Source organism: Lampetra planeri, chromosome 1 (assembly GCF_965212315.1).
Source record: "Lampetra planeri chromosome 1, kcLamPlan1.2.h2, whole genome shotgun sequence".
Lineage (NCBI taxonomy): Eukaryota > Metazoa > Chordata > Hyperoartia > Petromyzontiformes > Petromyzontidae > Lampetra > Lampetra planeri.
In genome coordinates this window covers 38419583-38442739 of record NC_136107.1, presented here as the reverse complement: position 1 = coordinate 38442739, position 23157 = coordinate 38419583, and positions in this window count along the sequence as shown.

The window sequence follows — 23157 nt, the reverse complement described above, 5'->3', positions numbered from 1 at the left end:
GTCGCCCCTTTCACAAACGCCGGACTACAGAACGCAACGCAGAGTCCCCTACTCATCGCCCCCGAACTCGATGATTGTTTTGCATTGTGTTGCCATTGTCATCTATTTAACCGACCTGTCGTCCTCGCGAGGGATTCGCCACGGGAGGAGAGGGGACAGGCCAGACCAGCTGCACAAGCAGCAGCAGCAGACCTCGACATTGGCTTCGAGCTCCTGGTGATATTACTGCGGTCATCTTCTATGTGCGTATGTTGCACCTCGTTCGCACCGTGCGTAGCTAACCGCGCTCATCAAAGGTGCACGGTCGAAGGTCAACAAACTAAACACAAAAAGGCAGCTCTAAAGAAGTGACTTTTCAATCGAGATGACTGGAAAGTGCATAGCTCCAGTGGCTTCCTAATGCCGGAGGGAAGAGCGGTTCCAGACGGCCGCAGAAGCGCATCCGAATGCGCCGCGCGATGCGCTGACCTTCGCCGCCGTCTCTGTTGGATGTCTGTCACCGTGCGAGTCGTGAGGCCCATGGAAGCGCCGGGGAGGGAGTTGGGAGGGGGGTGGGGGAGGTCGGCGAAGAGCGGGAGGGGGGGTGAACGTACTCCTGTGTAACTCCCACCTCCCCCGCCCCCCAGGACATGGGCTGGATTGATGGGTTTGATTGATTAAATTACAGGAACTGCTGCTGCGGCTGCTGCTTAAGAAACGTTTACATCGATATGGCCGATATCAAAGGCTGCTGCTTCTCTGCAGGGGAGATTACGCCGCTGCGCCCGTAGCTCAGAGGTCTGTCCCTGTTCGTAAACGGAGGCCGTCTGATGAAGGCCGAGCTGAGATACGACCGATGTGATTACAGAGACGCAGCGGCTCTCGTCTCTCACGCTCCACCATCTCATGCTCCACCATCTCATACTCCACCATCTCACGCTCCACCATCTCATACTCCACTCTCTCACGCTCCACCCCAAATCATTGGCTCGTGTTGTTGTTGTTGTAAACCGAGTGATCCGTGTATCAAACGGACCTGGCTTGCCAGGCCACGCGTGAAACCGGCGACAGACTCCGTGTGTCCACGGTGGATCTGTCACGAGCACGCGTCTTCCCTTCTCGACTCCGCGTTACCTCCAGTAGGTGGGGATGTTGGCGCTCCTATTGCTCCATCACCTGTGTCACGCGGGTGGGTACGCCCCTCTGTTTCTGCAAGGGGTATGGGCGATACTGGCCTCTCGAATGTGCTGTGAAGAAGGACCATTGCCCGGAACGTCGCCTGTCATATACTTTGTATGTTTTAGGCCACAGTGTTATTGACCAATGTGTCGAGGTTTACAAAAAAAAATGAAACAAGTTTTCGCTACAAGCGGTGGAGCTGCACATTGGGAATTCCGTTTTTCTCGAATTGTGTGAACCAAAAAAAACTGAATGCATCAAGAGCCGCAATGCACGCGTTTACGAGACGGTGGTTCCTTAATAAATAAGCGAGTCCTTAACGAGACGCATTCGGCTCCGGAGCTGCAGGTTGGCGACCTCGAGGCCATGTGTAATCCCAGTTGAGTAATTGAATAACATTTATCCATAATAGAGGTGTTTTTTGGGTTACATCGCGTAAATATGAATGTAAATGTGTCGTTAAAGCCGCCACCACCCGAAACAGCCCATTAGTAAGGTTTGCCACGTAAACAAAACATGGTCAAGAAAGCTTTCTAGTTGGCTGTGTCATTTATATGTATATTTACGCGATATAACCCAACAAAAACCTCTTATGGATAGTATTGGCCGCGAAAGCCTACTACGTGTCAAACTGAACACCATTTGAAGGTAATCTTGATTTGAAGCTTTCGTGACTGCAGGAATCCATACTCTTTGGTTTTTTCGGTAAAGTCACGTGGGTAGAAAATAAAATAAATCACGACGTTCCGGGCGCAACGCAAGCGTCCATCATCAGGTGGGAAAGCGTGGTCCGCTGCTGAGGCAGACTGTGCATTCCCACTTGATGAGTAAAGAGTATTTGAGGGTAACTTTCCAAATTGGGGGGAATTTTTTTTAAAATTAAAATTTCAAGTTTGTTTATCCACAGAACACTCGTGGACTTCCTCCGACCTCGTCGTCTCTTCTGCTCTCGAGTGCGCATGGCCACGTGTGGCATCCTATCCTGACACGTGCCCAAACCATCGCACACGTTGACACACGTTCTCCAACCTTGTGCTTTCTTCTTGCCGGCGCCGGTTGTTTCGTTTTATTTCGATTATTCTGCTGGTGAAGTACAGTTATTCCCTCGTTATTCACGAACTTGCTGTCCGAGATTTTGGCTCTCCGCGCATCGCATCTGGAACTCTACACGACTACGGCATCGGGTGAGAGAGAGAGGGAGATAAAGTGAAGTATGTATGTTGAATTTCGATTTAAAGCTTTCGTGACCGCAGGGATTCATATTATTGGTTCTTTCGGTAAAGTCACGTAGAAGGGAAATAATAAAATAATCCAAATATAAAATAATAAAATAAAATTATCACGACGTTTCGGCCACAACGCAAGGACGGCTGCTTGCGTTGTGGCCGAAACGTCGTGAGAATTTTATTATGTTTTATTTTTATTATTTTATTATTTCCCTTCTACGGGACTTTACCGAAAGAACCAAGAATATGTATGTTGAACTTTTTTCGCACCGTATGTCGCCAACCGCGCTAATCGGAGGTGCGGGTGATGAAATATGAAGTGATAGAGATACACTGATGGGAGAAAGGGACGAGAGATAGAGTGAAGAGAGAGAATGAGATGAGAGATTTATGAGAGAACACGTGATGCAAGAAAGTGATGAGATGAAGCGATGAGGGACAAAGCATATTTACGTATTTATTTAAGGCGATTCATTAAAAAGATATAGTTTCTCAGAGGCCAACATCATTATCCGCCACATTTTCTATTCACGAATAACGAGTGAAGAAATGTACGGTCAAACAACCTCCATGGCTCATGCGGCTTGCTTGGGGATGCCTTCATCAGCAGTGGACTGACACGGGGCTTTCCATTGTTGTTTTCGTCTTGCTTACAGAGTGGTGCCCGACATACAAATGAAGCACAACGCCTCGCTGAATCTCGGCAAGGAGCATAAACCATCATCGCGCGAACTCCCGTCATTCTCGCAGCAGGAGCAGCGCCTTTTGGCTCAGCTATCGAACAAAGGCGGTGGTCACCGCATCGCGTGGTGCTTTCAGGTGCGCTTTTGCGACCGCCTGGGACGATCTTGGTTCAGATATTAGGAAGCCACTGGAGCTATGCACTTTTAAATCATCATCTAGGTTGAAAATTAATTTCTTCAGAACTGATTTTTGTGTTTAGTTTATTGTCCTTCCCCACTCCTCCGATTAGCACGGTTGGCTCCGTACGGTACGAAATACGTTCAACATTCACGCACTATTTGTAGCGTTAAATTCAATGCACTGACTGGAGTTCCATGGCAAACATGGTTCTGTCACCAGGACCACAACTAAATGGCCATCTCTTCATCCTGGAAAAGATTGCTATGCTGCATCTACTGATCTTCAAGCGTCATCCCCACAAAGATGTTGAAGAGGCTATTACGGTATCTCGGAATATTAGATCTTCAACGTGCCCATCGTGAGTTCGGCATGAGCCATGGCCACATGATGCTCGTGTCTGGCAAATAATTTATCGTGCGAGCTACGGTTGTTATTCGTGCCGTTATGAATCCGACTACATTTGAACTGCTTAAGTGAGGGGGGCTAATGACGTGTTAATTACATTCTAAATATTGGCAAATACTGAGAAAATAACCCCTTGTAGCTTATAATGTACCGTGATTGTGTGTTTTCTCTCTCAAAATACAGCATTCCTTTACGGCGGCAAGCAGAAACAACTCAACAACCCGCGGTTGAATTTCGATTTAAAGCTTTCGTGACTGCAGGGATTCATCTTCTTGGTTCTTACCGAAAGAACCAAGAAGATGAACCCGCGGTTGTTGCATGCGTTCCGTTGCTTGACACGGCGCCTCCGCCATTGCTGTCACACGATGCTGCTGCTGCTGCTGCCGCTCTTTCGTGGAGGTCAAACAGCAGCTGGCCCGATGTCACCAGCGTGATCACGTGGGCCACGTGTAGGTAGGCGTAGCTGGCTGCATTATTTAAACAATTACAAGTAAACTTTGTCCCCCCACCACCCTTACCACTCCAAAGGCGATCAGGCATTGGCAACAATTCTGGCTGTCGCCTGATGAGGCAGGTTGTAATCACCAGCGAAACGTCGTACTTGAATTGTAAATGGTGTGGGTTGAACCTCCAACACACTGGTTTGCTGAAGTAACTAATTGGCACGTTTTGCTTACGCGACAAACCTTACTAATTGGCTGTGTTGGGTGGTGGCGGATTTGACGACGCATTTATATTCATGCGATCTAATCCATTTTTAAAATTTGAACTATGGATTAAGTTCCCCACTTTCCATCACCTGCTATGGCTGCAGTGATTTTATTGGGTGAAATTTTATTTTTACACTTCGTGCGATTGAGTTTTAGGGGATCTAAGTTTAGTATCGGAGCGGCTTGGATTGTTGCCTCTCTTGTATGTAGGTGGAGAGACATTAAACGCTCGTCGCTCAATAACAGCAGCTCCCCACACGCTGAACATGTATGTATGTACCTTCGATTATCGCGGTTGGCCACGTGCGGTGCGAAAGAAGTTCAACATACATGTGTGGATGTTGAGTTTACCAAAATAACAAGAGGAGACAATTTCTTTCGAATTCGGTGAAGCTAAAAGCTCAGTACAGGTAATCCCTTATAAAACTCAACGTTTAACCTACTCACGCCGGCTTGTGCCCGCCCCCACAGTCGGCCATATTTGCGGAATACACCACGCCGCCGTTGACCCTGCCCATTGACCGAGCAACCCAACGTTCCTACCAGCTCCCTCCACAGGAATGTGTTAATCACGCGTCCACCCCAAGCAGTCAAACGTTGTGTGCCCTGAGCATATCTGGCCGGTGAGGCTCTCTCCGTTCTCAGCCCCTCATCGTGTTTAACTCAAACACTCGCGCAGGATGTGGGATAAGCTGCAAGACCCCTGCCGCGTTGAGGGCTCTTCAGCTGCGAGGCGGCGATGTCGCGGAGCGTGCCTAACCGGCCGCTTCCGAACCCACGCGCGCCCTGGCAGGGCTATGTCTCGTCCTCGTGAGTCATTCGGCGCTGACGCATGGTGAGAAATTAGTTTCTGAATTGCAGCGATGCTCGAAGCAAGCAACAACAACAACAACAAAAGCGCGCGTTGCTTTTTAGTTTTACCAATAATACTTTTCATTTTAAAGAGCATCATTGCGTGCGAAAAGCATTAAACAACGCTGCAAATGAATGATATATGACGATCAAATCCCATATACAGCTACTACCAAGCAAATGAAAATGCTGCTACCAAGCAAAATAAAACAGTTAATAAACAAATTAAGAAATGGCACCAAAACAAAAAGCAGTTTCCAGTTAGAGCACGTAAACACACTCCGAACGCAGTTCTATATGGAGGTCAACACTCATGTGTTGGCCGATGAGACGCCTGATAGATAGAGGACCATGTTGGTGCCTGCTCATAGTGTGGTTGTGGCCGTAGCCGCGTGACCGGACCTCCTCGCGCCTCTGAATCCTCCTCCGTGAGAGCGCGTCGTGACGGCGAAATGTTAACTACCTCGCCTGGTATACAGGAGGTCGTGGGTTCGATCCAGACCCTGATGCCTGCTGCTGTATATTTGGAGTTTGCGCGTCTCTCTCTCTATCATCATCATCATCATCATGGTGGCTAGGAGATGTTAACTACCTCACCTGCTATGCAGGAGGTCGTGGGTTCGATCCCGACCCTGAAGTCTGCTGCTGTATATTTTCGCGTCTCTCTCACCGTGGTCACGTGGATTTGTCTCCCGGTCCTCTGGGTTGCCCCTCCACATGTATTAACACGCGTTGAGAGCATTTGGCTGCTATACATTTCCACGTGATTAGCCACTTCGTTGAGCGATCGTTTGTGACCAGGTCGCTTCTGAAAAAGAGCCATACAGCTCAGTGAGCCTTACCTGCGGAAATGAAAATAATTTAGTTTTTTGCTAAAAATACTAATGTTCAATAATGACAAAATTGTATTTACCTGTCGAGGAGAGCCTCACTGAGACTCAATGTTGATTTTTTAAATATTTTTTCGAATAGAGTCTTGCAGAGGGGTTGTCTGGCCAGTTTAATCAAGTGAAATATTTTTTTGCGTATTGGGAAAAACCACGTAACCCGGAGAAAGCACCCCCCACGAATTATGACAACGCTGAGATATCTCACGCAGACAGAATCACAACCCCCACTTTCCGTGCTGACATCTTCTGGCCACCTCGCAGCCCACTTGTGTTCTATCGATTCACACATTTCTAAGTGACCCATAATGATGAAAAATAGAAGAATAGGCTTTACCCATTCTGGTAATAAAACAGGAAGTGTTAAGATGTTAAAACACCAAATAGACGCCTCTTGCAAGGCATCAAGTCTGCATTAACCACACGCACTTGTGGCAAAATATGCAAACAAGCAACGCTCTGATTATGTTTTACTATCTATTTGGTGTTTGAACATCTTCACACCTGTGTTTATTGCCAGAAAGGTTCTCAAGCCTATTCTTATTGTTTTCTTTAATAATTTTCATACTGGCAAAAAAGGTCCAATAGATGTGACCCATCATCAGCCCTCCAAAGCGCCGTGGATCGCAGGTGCTTGCCGCCACCCCTCGCTTCTACCCTGATGGCGGAGTTCTCACCGTTCCGTTCGGGATGACGATCAATGCCGATATTGACGAGTCCCCTCGAGAAACAAACAGATCGGGTCTACGAACGCGCACAAAACCCTGCGATCACACAGTGGACGCTCGCTGAGCCGTGGCCTTCCATCTCACTCGAGCGATCGCTGTAATTAATCAGTTTATAACTGCCAGACGAAGGATCGCGGAACGCTAAATTTACTGCCGTGGCCGCGTGTCGCTGGTGGCTGGTGTTACAGCAGGGCACAGCGGTGCCTTTTAATTGCTGCTATATCATGCGTTTACCATCGCCCAAATTTACAGCCCCGGAAGGTCACAGCACAGTTGTTTCTCCCTAATTGGACGCTAACTTTGTCCCATTATGGATGGCATTGTATGTCTGGCCAACCCCCCCATCTGCCACTTAGCCAATGCTGAGTGCGTGCGAATCCATCTATTTACTATTTTAGGTAAGGCCCACTGAGCTATGTAGCCCTTTTTCAGAAGCGATCTGGCCACAAACGATAGCACACTGAGAAGTGGCTTATCACGTGGAAAAGCCCTTTGGTCATTGTCCCACTTGACCTCTGACAATTTATAGCAGCCAGATACTCTAAACGCGTAATATTGATTCTAAATGCAGAAGGAAAAACCGGAGAACCCGGATAAAAATCCACACGACCACCGGGAGAACATGCAAACTCCAAATATACAGGTTTCGTCAGGGTCGGGATCGAACCCACGACCTCCTGTATACCAGGCGAGGTAGTTAACATCTCGCAACCTTGGGGTTTCTTTTCTAACTTCGGGCCAAAGCTTTCGGTTATTGTCCCACTTGATCCATGACACGGACGAGTTCTGGTGAGACTGCTCGCAGCCCACAGTCTGTGCATTGTTCCGTAACCTTACTGACGATAGATCAATTTACTGCTCTTCCAAGTGGCCCGAGGAGGATTGTCAAAATTGATGAGTTTGAGTGCTTTGTTAAATCAGTTTGCATGGTCAGGATTTATTTGTGTGGAAAGTTGATTAAATTGTGCTGCGTGGGGAAACATTTCAATAGGGTATTCTAATTAATTATGGAGAGAATACTGCGTGGGAACAATGTTTGTCTTTTTTTTTGCGTTTAAGATTTAAGTGACTTGGTTTAATGGGTCTGGGTGCCCGGGCGGTAGACCCGAGTGCACCACGTGGTGCAGAAATGTGGCTCAGGGGGCTTGTGATGGTCGTGGTGTCTGGCATGGTGCGAACAGCTGTGCTGTCATTTGCCAGAGCATTGAGACCCAGCAGTGTAGGTGAGAATCCCGTGCCTGAGGCCCCTGTCTGAACCAGGATACCATCTCTGACTAATGGAATTGGTGCTCCTGTGGCATGAGTACACCGATGGTGCAAACATAACACTGGTCAACACACTTTTTCTGGCATAAGGTATTCCAACGGTTTTATAACACTGGTCAACACACTTTTTCTGGCGTAAGGTTTTCCAACGGTTTTAAGGTAATTTTGGGGTGCTGATTTCAAATCTGGCATCAGTTTTTGTCCATCACATCAGGTTTTTGAGATATCAAATATTGCATTTCAATAAAAACTGCAGAAGAAAAATATTAAATAAATGTGGATATCTACATAAAATGATATTATAAACACACATCCTAAAAATACAGCACCATATTTTAACACTAAAGCAGTCACTGACTCGCAACAACTTGTAATCATAAGTGACAGAGTTAATTTCGGGTAAAATCAATGAAAATGGGATATGCCGATAGCATAAAAATAAGATGTGATAGCGCAAATCTAAAATCAGATTTGGAATCAGCACCCTGAAATTAGTGTAAAACAGCTGCAAAATTCCAGGCCAGAAAAAAGTTTTTTTTGTTGCTTGCTAATCGATATATCTAAATCAGCTCAAGACTCCCGCAAATCTCGTGACTTCTGTGTGGCCAACCTCTACTCTGAATCCCTCCTCTCTCCCCGCCCACTGTGAAAACAGATGATGCTGTGTACAGCTCACTTTTTATTTGTGCCTTCTCTCTCCACGTCCTCTCATCCCCGGACATTCCTTTTCCCTCCTCTTCCTGCACTGGTGCTTTTCCTCTCTTCCTGCCACTCATCTTTAGCCGTGCGCTCTCTGTCTGTTTTGGTGGACCTCCGTCCCATAGTCGCTTTTTCTTCTCCCTTCCATTTACCATTTTTTTTTTACGATCAGTGGAAACAAGAAGATGCTCGGTGTAGTCGGCACTTTGCTTCGTTCATCATTTCGTAATTTTTAAAAAAATAACTTTGCTTTATGTAAACCCCCACCTCTCACTCACTCTCTCGCTCACTCTCTCGCTCACTCTCTCGCTCACTCTCTCGCTCACTCTCTCGCTCTCTCTCGTTCTGCACGCAGCCCTTCTCGCAGTCCATTTACCATTCGTTTTAATTTTGCCATGCATTATATCCTTGAGTGTATTTTCCCTCCCCGTAGTGTACCACGGGTAACACGTTTTATCTAAGATAAACAATCCGCGCTGATATTTCAAAGGGAATACGGGAAACTATAATTGTGTTATTTGATCCAACACGGAGTTACTCCGTGTTACTCCTTGTGAAATGAGTCACGCCAGGCACATCAATGAAATGCCAACGCAAGGCCACTTTAATGAAGAAACGCATTCGAAACTTCACCCCTTGGGATGTCTCGCTAATTACTCTCCGATGCGTTTTCGGGTCGCGCCGCGTGCAGTTTTCGGCACGACGTCCGACGTTTCGCCCTGCATTCTTCGCGAAATTCATCGAAACGTCGGGAAACGTTGAACAGCACGAACAAGCACGCGGCGCGACGGAGAGCAAGACGGCACACGGCCGCGGCAAGGAAAAACAAAAGACCAACGCGGCAGTCCGGATAATTGGTTCAATATGAAATGGCCACGTGAAGTTGTTGGTGACGGACCGACCGACTGAGTGATTGTGGAGGGAGCGCGCCCTCCCCCTCCCCCAGGGTGAAACGAGAGCGGTGCATTAACGGGAAGCTGCGGTCCGTCACGCGGGGTCCGATGCCACTGTCGGGTATTGCGCTCTGCTGAGTTGGGCGATTCGTCGGGCGTAGATCACCTGGCGATCGGCACTGGGACACGAGCGCAATTAAACTGCCGAAGCAAAGCGGCGGAGGAAAAGTAATTGCGGGCGAGTTATAAGTTACGGCCTTAATTAATGGGGACATTAATGCCAATCCGCAAGTTTGCACCGGCACAGGCAAGTGCTTTATATCTCGCCAGTGGCGCCACGGTGGCGAGATGTTCACTACCTCGCCTGGTGTACAGGAGGTCGTGGGTTTAATCCCGACCCTGGCGCCTGCTGTGTATTTGGAGTTTCTGTGTCTCTCTCCCCGTGGTCGCGTGGATTTTCTCCGGGTCCCCTGGTCTTGCGTTTAGAGTATTTGGCTGTTATACATTTCCACTTCGATGAGCGATCATTTGTGGCTAGGTCGCTTCTGAAAAATAGCTATATAGCTCAGTGGGCCTTTCGTGGTATAATAAAAATAAGTTTAGCAGTTTAGTTTCTTCACATGACACACACACCCCTACTTGCACCAATCTGGACTCCACTCGACACTCATCTACATGTTATACATATACATATAATTCAATAGATTCATGAAACACAAATTGTATCATCTTGTCATTCGTGTTGCGCATGTATAAACACGTATAGGACACGCTCACACTCAGTGCCGGATTAAGCTAGTGTGGGGCCTGTAGAATATGTTATAAAGGGGCCCTAATAAAAAAAAGCCACACAAATATAAAACACCAAATTTGTATTTGCATAGTAAAGTAATTATATATTTTCATCTGCTATACAGCCAGATAATACGACAAATCGGTAACCTTAAACACTCAGTCGTTCATAAAAGTTGAAGGCAGTATAGTACTATAGTAATAGAACAAGTTCAGAATCACTGAACCGGAATTGATAACTTGAAAGCATCTAGCGTGGGGCCCTTGAAAGTGCGGGGCCCGTAGCTACATGTGTAACTACCTATGCTACGAGGATAATCCGGCACTGGTCACACTACCAATTACTTTCTTGCACATTTGACCAGGTGGTTCGGCGGTAGGTTGTGAGTTTAGATCCTGGTTGGAGGTTGATTCAGCTCATCATCCCTCTGGAGTCCATAAAATAAGTGCACTATTGCCACATGAGTGTGGAATGTCCACCGTTGTCCCAGGGAAGTTAACAGGAGATGAGCACAACGCCTCGATGCTCAATTGAGCAATAAATCACTTCCGATTTTTTCCCCCCCTTCTGCTCAAAGAGGCAATCAACACCGCCTGATCACAAACCCGGCAAATGCTTCTTGGGGCTTTTGTCAGCAGCAGCAGCAACGATTGAGGACAAACGAGCAGTATTCCAGCCAACACACAAAAAATAATCCGTGGGAGGATCGTGCTGGCGGAGAGAGCGGCGTTGCGTGGAATGTAAATCTCATCGCGAGATCGCGTTAATCCTCGCGCGTGCCGTTGTGTGCTTAAGCCCGGCGACCTTCAGGGTGAGAGAGACGAGCGGGGGGGGGGCGAGGGGGGCGCCCCGCCGCTTGTCGTTAGCACGGAGGGCCCGCGCCATTCGCACGTTCAGAACAAACCACGGCTCCCCCCCTCTGCTACCATCGCACGCGGTTTAATCTGCAGGCGCTGGTGCCATCGGCGCCGATCGGGGGGGGGGGGGGGGGGCTGCGCGCGACTTCATCCGTGCTGCACGTGCTGACGTTTTGTAACGTGAGGGATGCAGAGAGGCACCCTCCAGATTCTAGATTTGAAGCTTTCGTGACTGCAAGGATTCATATTCTTGGGTTTTTTCGGTAAAGTCACGTAGGTAAAGAATTAAAATTAATAAAAGTAAAATAAAAATAAAATAAAAATCACGACGTTTCGGAGGCAACACAAGCTTCCGTCTTCAGGTGGACCCGTCACAGCACGCTTGCTGTATCAAGATGTTTTGTCAGAGTGCGGTGGTTGAATGATAGGGGCCGGTAACCCCTCCTCCATGTATTGTTTTTGTTGTAAACCGTGGGGGGGGTGAGGCGAAGGAGAAGAAACAAATCACGAGGCCTCAAGGTGCACCTAGCCTGGTACAAGCGCCATGGTGACGTCGCCGCAACAGGGGTCGTGTTTATTTTTGGAATGGTCATGAGTAGCCATGGTAACGGCTAGCAGAGGATGAAGGCCTCCGTCACGTGTGGACCATTTTGATCACCACAGTGGGCAGGATCAGAATCTGTATTTATACCGGAGGAGTCCCATGTGCGCTCTGATCTCCAAACACAGGCCGACGTTGGGTCAACGTTGGCATGCGGCTGGAGCCGTTGGCCCAATGTTGGCGCAGCGTTCCGTGTTTTTCATTGTAATGCCCCCCCCCCCAGTGTTGGCCGTACTCGTTAGATCGGTAACATGTAGTTTAGCAGGGAGATGGGGGGGGGTCAGTGTGGTTGAAGTTGCTGGGTGACTTTGACGGCGCTGAAAAGTGAAACGTAAAATGTAAATTGATGTTTTGCTCGATGAGCATCGAGATGATGTCGGCGGTGTTCACCTGCTGTTCACAGCCCTGAGTCAGTGGTGGACATTCCACGGTCCTATGGCGGGGTCGGGGGCCCCCCATAGGGCAACGGGTGTTGATTTGCCTGCAAAGTGGTTCCCCAATTTATACACCCCGCAGGGATAATGGGTTGAGGTGACGTGATGACAGAACAAGCGAATGTTGCAACGTGCCATTGTAAGCATGTGCACACATTATAAAATCCACCCCCCCCCTACTCCCCCGCCTCAAATACTAACAATTGCAATCCACAGGGTAAATAAATAAGCAAATAACTGTCGCTACTAATGATAATTTCCCGTACGCTGCGTAAATTCATTCTCGTCGTGGGAGAAAACGTCGCGTTGGTGGATTCGGCATTAAATTTCGCTAATGGGCTCAACCCGAGTCGTCCCCGCACTGCGAGCGCAGTCCGCAACTCTTCAATATTAAAACCCAATTCATCTCGCGCATTAATGGGGAAATGGGAATTTCCTGCCACTCGAAGCTCCGGGAATCATCTGCCCCCCCCCCTCGTGACCTTGGCGAGTGCAGGTCTAGGGGGGAGGGGGGGGGCGCCGCAAGACTGCACCGGCGCAGACTCCACGCCGCAGCCTCGATGGCACGCCCGCGTATCGATTCGGCCCGCGCTCTCTCTCTCTCTCTCTTCTCTTCTCTCCACCGTACCGACCGAGTGGTGGTTGCATTGTACGAGCACGCCAGCTTATAATCAAAGTCACAAGCGCGGGATGGACTCCTGCCGCGTCTGGATGAGAGGAGCTAAGGTGATAACCGAGGTGACTCGGGTGCCACGGTGGGCGAGATGTTAACTCCCTCGCCTGGTACGCAGGAGGTCGTGGGTTCAATGCCGACCTTGACGCCTGTGTATTTGGAGTTTGCATGTTCTCTCTGTGGTCGCGTGGATTTTTTTCATCCGGGTCTTCCGGGTTTTTGTCTCGACATTTAGAATCAACGTCACCACGCGTTGCGAGAATTTGGCTACTATCAATTTCCACGCGATGATAAGCCAACTCCGTTGAGCTGCCATTTGTGGCCAGGTCGCTTCTGAAAAAGAGCTACACACATAGCTCAGTGGGCCTTACCTGGTAAAATTCATTAAAAAATGTTACTTTAAATTGTAAAAACAAAATAGACTCGAAAGGCGGCTTCCCTGGCTCTCGTTGAGTCCTGGACAAAAGCTCGACTACGGATGCGGGCGTAGTCACCTGCTGGTTGCAGAGACTTTGACTTTTTAAATAACTTTTATTGCCGCCAGCAGCGACAGCACTGGAGGCGATTCCGATATGAAATACACAGCCACCAGCAAACGAATAATCGCTATAGATCCACGCGCTGTGGTTGCGGAGAGCGCGGGAGCGCGCGACTCAACATTTGCTCGCTCGATTTTGTGAGTGTGGCGAGCAGCAGCAGCAGACGACGGCACTGAATAAGCGTTGTTATATCCTCATTGTTCCCCTTGCGAGACGGCATGGAGCGAGGGGGGAGAGGAAGAAAGGCCGCCATGAATCGAGCTCCATTGGAAACGGATCCGCTTTGGTCCATAAGCCGCGTACAGGGCCTTGGCATCCTTTCAAATAATTACTTAATTGTTTGCAGCGTTGGCCAATTACGCCCCCACCACCCCCCCCCCCCCATTTGGCAGACTGATAAAAAAAGACGGTGATAAGCAGCGGAGCAGGATGTCGCCATGTATTTCAGAGAGGCTTTTAATAACCTCGGCAAATTGCTCTCCATTTGGGTTCCGCGGGCACTCCAGCGAGCGCGCATCAGGGCACGCGCATCGCGATCCGCCCCCGCGCGCGAGCTGACAACGCCAACCGCTCGTCTCGACGAGGCATCTCTCTCGGCACACCGACCGGCGCTCTGTATTTTTAGAAATAAATGTATGACCCACCGTGGTCGTCTGCCAGATAATATCATTTTTTGGTTTCACTTCTGTCATTGTTTTCCTTTCCCCTCGCCTTTCCCTGCAGCTTCTATGCGAAAGTGCCCCCCACCCAAACCCCCCACCCCCCCGTCACTTTTTTTTAGGAAGCCACTGGAGCTATGAGCTTGTAAATCGAAATTGAAAACTAATTTATTTGGAGCAGAGTTTGTTATCCTTCCCCCGCACCTTCGATTCGAACGGTTGGCTACGTACGGTTGCGAAAGAAGTTCAACATACATACATTCAAATCAATAGATGATATTATCAACGCACTCGTCAACAGCGCCGTGACCGTAGAAGACGATAATTTAATTCGCGACATTTCGGGTAGTTGGTGAATTGGATAGCACACTGGAGGGCCATTTCCCGACAAACCTCGCCGATGATCATCGTGTGTATGTCAAAGCCACCGTGTTGTTGACGAGTATGTTGAGTTGCTAATTCATTGTCCTTGTGCACCGCCTCCAATGCAGCAGCTGCAGCATTGGTAGCGACGACTCTTGACAGAGCAAGGAGGATTTCGATTTAAAGCTTCCGTGACTGCAGGGATTCATCTTCTTGGTTCTTTCGGTAAAGTCACGTAAAATGGAAATAATAAAATAATAAAAATAAAACTATATTATAATATTATATTATTTTATTATATTATATTATTTTATTATGTTTTAATTTTTATTATTTTATTATTTCCATTCTACGTGACTTTACCGAAAGAACCAAGAAGAGCAAGGAGGAGTGGAGGGGAAGGGAGCGGACGTGACTTTTCCTCCGGCACGCGCACGAGAGACGGCTTCTCTTATGCATGCATGCAGGAAGAGTCGGGGTGAGGAGCGGGAGGGGTGTGGGCGAAGGGGAGGGTAGGCGAGTGGAGGGGGGGGCTGAGAGGGCACAGGCGGTTTGGAAGAGGAAGACAATGTGTGTAAAAGCCTCAGCTACGGTGGCTATGAAAAAAAAATACAATGTAGATCTGTGACCGGCGCCGCTGTGATGCTTCAGTGGGAACGAGGCGTGCGCTGAGCCCGCTAAATCTCAATCGAGATGAAAGTTAGAGGCCATTTGAACAGTTCATGCTCATTGGCTAAGAGATCCAACAAGCTCAGTGTGAATTAGCTTCATTATCGCACGTCGGATTTTTCATCGAGACATCACTCTGCCCGTTGTGGAAAATTTTACTTGAATTTACAGGGAGCAGTGAGTGGTGCATTGGATGGCGCATGCCGTTAATGAACCCAAGTGACTTGAGTTGGATTCCCAGCCATGGGTGTATGTACGTTGAACTTCTTTCGCACCGTACATAGCCAACGGTGCTAATCGGAGGTGCGTGTAGCATCAGTGATGAGGAGATGTCCGAACTGGTCCTGTCCTACTCACCATCTCTCCGCCACATTCTTAGGCATCCCACACTGACCAGCGTGGTGAAGTATGGTCAAACAACTTCCACGACCCCCCACACGCAATGAGTTAGTCCTTTATTCAGCAGTGGGTTGCCAAAGCGCTGTAAAATGTCATGATTCGAAGACTCGTAGGCAAGATTACAATATTCTTGGTTCTTTCGGTAAAGTCACGTAGAAGGGGAATAATAAAATAATAAAAATAAAATAATAAAAATAAAACATGATAAAATAAAAGATTACAATATTCCACTCACATGGAAAATTGAGCACACCCTAACAAATGTGTTTTTGGGTTATATCGCGTAAATATATAAATGTGTCGTTAAACCCGCCACTACCCGACAGCGAATTAGTAAGGTTTGTCACATGCAAGAAACGTGGCAATTAGTTACTACTTCCGCGCACCGGTGTGTTGGAGAGTAAACCCACAACATTTACTATTCGAGTACGGTGATATTTCGCTGGTGATTACAACAACAAAGCCGCATTAGGCAATTTGCCAAAATTGTGAAAAAGTCCTCCTGTTTCGGTCTTAAATAGAGCGAAGGTGATGTCATCACTGTGAGCCTATGAGGCACGAAGACCAGAGGCGAGTTTACGACGTTATTTCGATATAAACCGATCATATTAATCTGAGAATATGCAGGACCTATTTTATTGGTTGGGTTATTCGCAATGAATGAATATACGATGGAATTGCACATTTCTATTCATAATATGGTAATACTGTAATTTAATTTAACAGAGCGTCATTCATGCAATTGCATCCCACAACGCTGCAGATGACACAAAAACAAAACCCCTACTTACTTAGCAAATCAAAAACAACAACAAATTCATACATAAATAATGAGAAATAAAGACACAACGACAAAATGATCAGCACAGAGAATAAAACATCCGTTCGGTCCCCATACCCCAGACCACAATCCCAACACTTCGCCGGATTTAGGGCAACCTTCACCAACCCCCCACCTTTATTATGAGTAATATTGGTCGCGATAGCCTTACGAGGTGTTAAACGAATAAGACATGCTCCCTGCGGGAGGTAGCAACACGTCGGATTCTCCCTTCCAAACAGCGGAATGGCCCATCGATATTAACGCCGCAGGAAGAAAGCTCGGGCGATGGGCAGGGCCTGCCAAATTGGAAACCGCGCCGTTCGATTCCTCAACATCTCAAACCCCGCGTGAGCGTCGCTCCGTTGCCGGCCGCGTCCCGCGCGGTTATAAACGAATTTCATAGAGACCGCGCGACACGCATCAGAGCTTACTCGCGCCGAGATTCACAGAGAGATGCGCGTCACTACTTGGGCGTATGGGCACGGGGCAATGATTGAAAATTGGAAGCAAAAGGAGGAAATGTGCGGTGGACACCGAACGGGTCATGTTCTCCACGTGGATCGTGGTGATGCTGATGATGAAGATGATGATATTTCTCATACTCAATACACGTGGTGGGCTCTAACGTTGCACGATTTCCAGTGCGTGGATTTGTTTAAAAGCAGCGGCGCAGCCCTGCAATGGCGCTGCTCGCTCGCGTGCTGGCGGATGGGGCCTCCACTGGAGAGGAGAGCTATTGGGAGCCCGTTGAGAGGGAATCTTGTACCGACTCGTCCGCACTCGGACACACCCAAGGCGTAGCTTATAGCAGCATTCTTCCAATTTCATTCTCGATTTGAATATTAATTTCTTTCGAACCGCTTCCTGCGTTTAGATTGATTGTCCTTTCCCCGCAACTCCGATTAGCGCGGTTGGCTACGTACAGTGCGCAAGAAGTTCAGCATACATACACATACGTACGTCTTGGAAGATGTGGAGAGGACCCACATTTTACCCCACCCACCATCTGCTGGGTGGACAGAGGCGCTGGTGGTGGGTTAAGAAACTTGCGGTGGCGAGGAGATGTTAACTCCCTCGCCTGGTATGCAGGAGGTCGTGGGTTCGATCCCGACCCTGACGCCTGCTGTTGCTGTATATTTGGAGTTTTCGTGTCTCTCTCTCTCTCTCGCCGTGGTCGCGTGGATTTTTTCTCCTGGTCATCCGGTTTCCCCCTCTCATTTAGAATCAACATCACCACGCGTTTCGAGTTTTTGGGCTACTCGAAATGTGTACATGACGATAAGCCACCCAGTTGAGCTATCATTGTGTGGTAGCCATTTCGCTTCTGAAAAAATAGCTGCAGAGCTCAGTGGCCCTTACCTGGTGGAACAAAACCCAATTCATGTTTTAATAGTTTAAACTACCACGCCGGGAGATGGACACGAAACCGGGGGGGGCCTCTGCCGAGTGCACTGCTAACCAAGGCGGCAACTGTGGCTGCTTCCTGCGTGATTTGTGTGGGTGGAGAGAGACAAGTTCAAGTTCATTTATTAGGTATAGCCCTGTGAGCCATTCGGCTCTTGAATCGGGTGCAACCACAACAAACAAAAAAACAAAAACATGAACAAGAAAACATCTTAAAGTGACTATGTGCAAACAGAAAATCCAAGAAAAGACAGCAAAATATTGCAGAAAAAGCACCGTACACCAACGCTGTGTGCACAAATCGCCGTGGTTTGCCGGATGGTTATTCTGGGGAGGATGTCTCGGGGTGCCGAGATTTGCTTGCCCGCCAGGTGAGATGTCCGCTCTGCGGTTGGCACCCCCCTCACCCCCACCGCCCTCTCCCCCCCCTCCGCCCCTCACCCCCACCGCCCCCCCCTCCTGCCCCCCCCCCCTCCTGCCACCTCAAGCAGGCGACGTCTTCTTCCCGGGCTCGCGTCAGGCGCAGGGGACTGGCGTCGCGCGGAAGCGTGGTGCAATCTCTATCGCTCCCTCCCTCTTTCTGCCTCCTTCTCGCTCCCTCTCCCCCCTCTCCCCCCCCCCTTCGCTCTCCCTTTCAATCCCCCTGCCTCTCTCTCTCTCTCTTGTCTTTCTCTCTCACTCACCGCTCTCTCGGCCTTTCTCTGTCTCTCTCCTGCCTCTCCCCCCCCATCTCTGCTTCCCCCCCTCTCTCCCCCCCCCCCATCTCTGCCCCCCCTCTCTGCCTCCCCCCTCTCTGCCCCCCCTCTCTGCCTTCCCCATCTCTACCCCCCCTCTCTGCCTCTTCCCCCCCCCTCTCTGCCTCCCCCTCTCTACCTCTCCCCCCCTCTCTGCCCCCCCTCTCTGCCTCCCCCCTCTCTGCGCCTCTCCCTCCCTCTCTCCTGCCCCCCCCTCTTTCAGCCTCTCCCCCCTCTCTGCCCCCCCCCCTATCTGCCCCCCCCCCCTCTCTGCCTCCCCCCCTCTCTGTGCCTCTCTCTCCTTATCTCCTGCCCCCCCCCTCTCTGCCCCCCCCCTCTCTGCCCCCCCCCCCTCTCTGCCCCCCCCCTCTCTGCCCCCCCGCTCTCTGCCCCCCCCCTCTCTGCCCCCCCCTCTCTGCCCCCCCCTCTCTGCCCCCCCCCCTCTCTGCCCCCCCCTCTCTGCCCCCCCCCTCTCTGCCCCCCCGCTCTCTGCCCCCCCCCTCTCTGCCCCCCCCTCTCTGCCCCCCCCTCTCTGCCCCCCCCTCTCTGCCTCCCCCCCCTCTCGCGACTCGCCTCGCCGTTAATCTCCCGCAGCACGCGTCTCGAAGCACGTGATGCCGCCTACAACTCCGTCTCTTTTTTTTTGTTTAAATGGAAATGTGCAACCGGATATGGCCCTTTTCAGATATTGAAATTTCACGTGTGTGCTGCCCTTCTTTACACGTGTTGTAAATACCTAAGTGCGTGCGTGTGCACCGCGTTGTGATACGAGCCGTGTGGCAGTACCACTCTCGCCTGCAGTCTTGGCGGGCTTCAGGAGTCGCGCGTCATCCCCTCCCTGTCGAAGCGATGTCTGCGCGATGTCTCATCACTTAGGACGCAAACGTCTCGTCCGCATCCAGACACCCCCCTCCCCACCCCCCTCCCGCCTCCAAGCAAAAGCAGCCGCTCGCTTGAGAGACGACAGTTGTGGTGACAGCAGCCGGCCTTCGGTTTATTTTTTTCTGGGTCCTCCGGTCTTCCCCTCCACATTTAGAAACACGCGTTTAGAGCATTTGGCTGCTGCTATACATTTCCACACGATGACGATGAGCCTCTTCGTTGAGCTCACGTTTGCAGGCCAGGTCGCTTCTGAAAAAGAGACCTTTATAGCGTCAATGGGCCTCACCTGCTAAAATAACAATAGCACATGGTCTAGTTTGAGTATTGTCCTTCCACCGCACCTACGACGAGCACGGTTGTCCCCCCGCGTACGGCGCGAAAGAAGTTCGGCATGCACGTGCATGCAATCAACCACCGCGTCAATATGGACGGGTCCCACTCACTCCGCGGCTCAGGCGCGCAACACGAATCGCCTACACGCGCGCGGTGTGTGTTGGGTGCGGCAGCGTGGCGCGGTGCTAACACTCGAGCCTCGCCGGCAAACCACCACCACCACCACCACCACCACCAAACCACCTGGGTTCCTCTTCTTGGTTGTTTCGGTAAAGTCACGTAGAATGGAAATAATAAAATAATAAAAATAAAACATAATAAAATAATTCTCACGACGTTTCGGCCACAACGCAAGCAGCCGTCCTCAGGGGTCTTCTCGACAGACCTGTTCTCCACCTGAGGACGGCTTCTTGCGTTGTGGCCGAAACGTCGTGAGAATAATTTTACAATGTTTTATTTTTATTATTTTATTATTTCCATTCTACGTGACTTTACCGAAAGAACCAAGAAGATGAATCCCTGCAGTCACGAAAGCTTTAAATCGAAATTGAATCACCTGGGTTTCATTTCTGTCTGTGGGCGCATGTTCGTCTCGGGCTGTTTGCGTGTCGCCCCCGCTCTGCGTGAGTTTTCCTCCGTAGTTCTCCCGTTTCCTCCGACAGTTGAAAACGCACGCACAGCGTAGGTATGTTGAACTTATTTCGCACCGTGCGTAGGCACAATGTAAATGGTGTTAGCCCAACATCTCAATGTAACAGGCCCCTTGTGGAGGGGGGGGGTAAATTATTATGATTACGTTATCAACTTCGTGTGTATTCATTTGTATGGCTCGAGTACTGGATCATTGCAGAGGCCGCCGTATAACACGTGTCGTCATTGGCGGAGTTTGACTTCTTTATTTAGACCAATTATTTATTTCATTTAAAAGCTTCATTGTAAACTCAGCCCATGAGTGTCGTTACAATGTGAAACTACCAAGAGCCGCGACCATCAAATCACACGGGCCGCCGCCGCCGTAACCGCCACGGGAATCACCTTGTGCCCAGAAACCACGGCAAGACGAGGCACGGCAGCCATGCAAGACTTTGCCTACGGATGCACACGGCAGAGAGCGTGCCCTTTGCAGGTCAGGCCAGGCCAGGCAGCGATGGAGTGGGGAAGTCGCGGGTGCGTGATGAGAGAGCGCCTTGCCACGCTGACGGTTCGGGTGCGAATCTCGCAACCGCTGTGTCGCGTTGAGTCTCGATATCTCGCTTTTGCGTGGAGGGAGAGACTGCTTTGCTGTCGGGGACACGAGAGCCCGTGGCATTGTGTTGTCTGGTTAAATAACAATGTGAGGAACATGGGATTTCATTAGCTATTGCGGGACACCAAAACTTGTATTTCTAAAATGTATATATGTATGGAAAGCCCTCCTCCCTTGATGTTAAATACAAATTTCTGGAGTAATGCTGCCTTTGATCTTTTCAGATCTCGCACCGATGAGTAATGGCTTTGTGAGCGCAAGGCCTCCTGCACGAATATAATCCATCACCATCAGTCGAGGCAGTAACACGCGGACACGAAATCTTCCGAGCAAAAAGGTAACATCGGCATGCCCAGCAATTGTCAGCAAGCAGACGATTTCTGTAACAGATGTTCTTTAGCCCAAAGAAAGGGGTGAAATCTCGATATTTTAAAGTGGATTTTACGGGAAAATGTGATTCATTTTTCCAGTTCACATATATGTCAAGTTTCATAACATCACTGCAACAAGTTCTGCATAATTGTGTACGCATTTATGGCGATTCTTTATATTTTGCCTCTTGTAGAACATTGCTACATAGCGTTTGCACAAACTAAACCAGCCATGGGTGTTATTGAACATTCCACGTTAACAAAAAAACCGACGCAGCCTCGCAATGTCCCGCTCACGTCACTGCTGGCTGAAGGGGCCTCCAACCGGAGCGAATTCTAGAGCTCAATTGGCCTACTCTTCCACTTTGGCCAGATGCGTTTGCCAACTAACTGTTTATTTTATTTGACCAGATAAGGCCCACTGAGCTATACTGTACAACTCTTCTTGCGGAGCGACCTGGCCACAGACAATGACAGCTCAACGGAAATGGCTTATCATCAAAACCATCACGTGGCAATTTATAGCAGCAGCAGCAGAATACTCTAAACGCGTGACGTTGATTCTAAATGTGGAGGGGGGAAACTGGAGGTCCCGGAGAAAAATCTACGCGCCATGAGACTACCCGCGGTTGAACTCATGTTCACTGCTGGGTGTCCTGAAGGGTGTCAGAGTGAGAGAGGGGGTTAAGAATTGTTCCCAATTGTTTCCAACTGCCGCGGCCGTGAATTCGAACCAAAGTCAAGAGTGACTGGCCGCTATTAAAGTCACGTCTATGGGACACAAAGAAACACATGGAGAAGATCTCCTGCAGTCAATCACAAGCGGCAACTGTCGAGCCAACAGCAACAGGGAGCAGATGAGTTAAAGCACGGAGGCTTTCGCGACCAAATATTATCCATAATCTAGGAGGATTTCTCCAAAACTTTGGTTGTCGCCTGATGATGCTGGTTGTCATTGCTGGCGAAGCGTCACGGTGCTCGAATTGTAAATGTTGTGTGGCCTACAAGATGTGACCTTTTTTCGTGAGTTTACTCTCCAACACACCGGTGTGCTGTACCAGTAACGAATTGGCATGTTTGGTTTCCGTGCCAAACCTTACTAATTGGCTGTGTCGGGTGGTGGCGGGTTTAACGACGCATTTATATATTTAGGCAATCTCACCCCAAAAAAACGTCTCTATTATGGAGGATCAAACAATCAATGCATCGCCTGCTGTGATTCCGCGAATGCGATCCGACTGCAAACGGGAGAGCCTTCCTCACACGATTTCCGAGCAAACACCAACCCCCCACCCACCCCCCCCCACTAAAATTGCGCACCGCAATCTCTCACAAACAAACCGTCGTCGTTACACGCGAGCGGTCGCAATGATTTCTGTTTTGATTAGCTGCGCTGCTAACCGTACGACACGGGAACAGCGGTACAATATTACCGTGTAATTGAAAAAAAAAACTACATAGAATGGAACCTCATGAATTCACCGATTTTGTCACTCGCACATTGCAGGTAATGAACCGACATGAGAGCTGTTATTTATATATAAAGACAAAGGTAAAGACCCCCCGTACAGGCTTCGACGGACTGTTGGGGCAAGTGCTGTTCGCGAGCACGCCACACGAGTGGGTGGGTGGTCAGCACCACGCGCGGCCGCCTTCGTCTCCCTAGCGACGATGGGAACACATCGCACC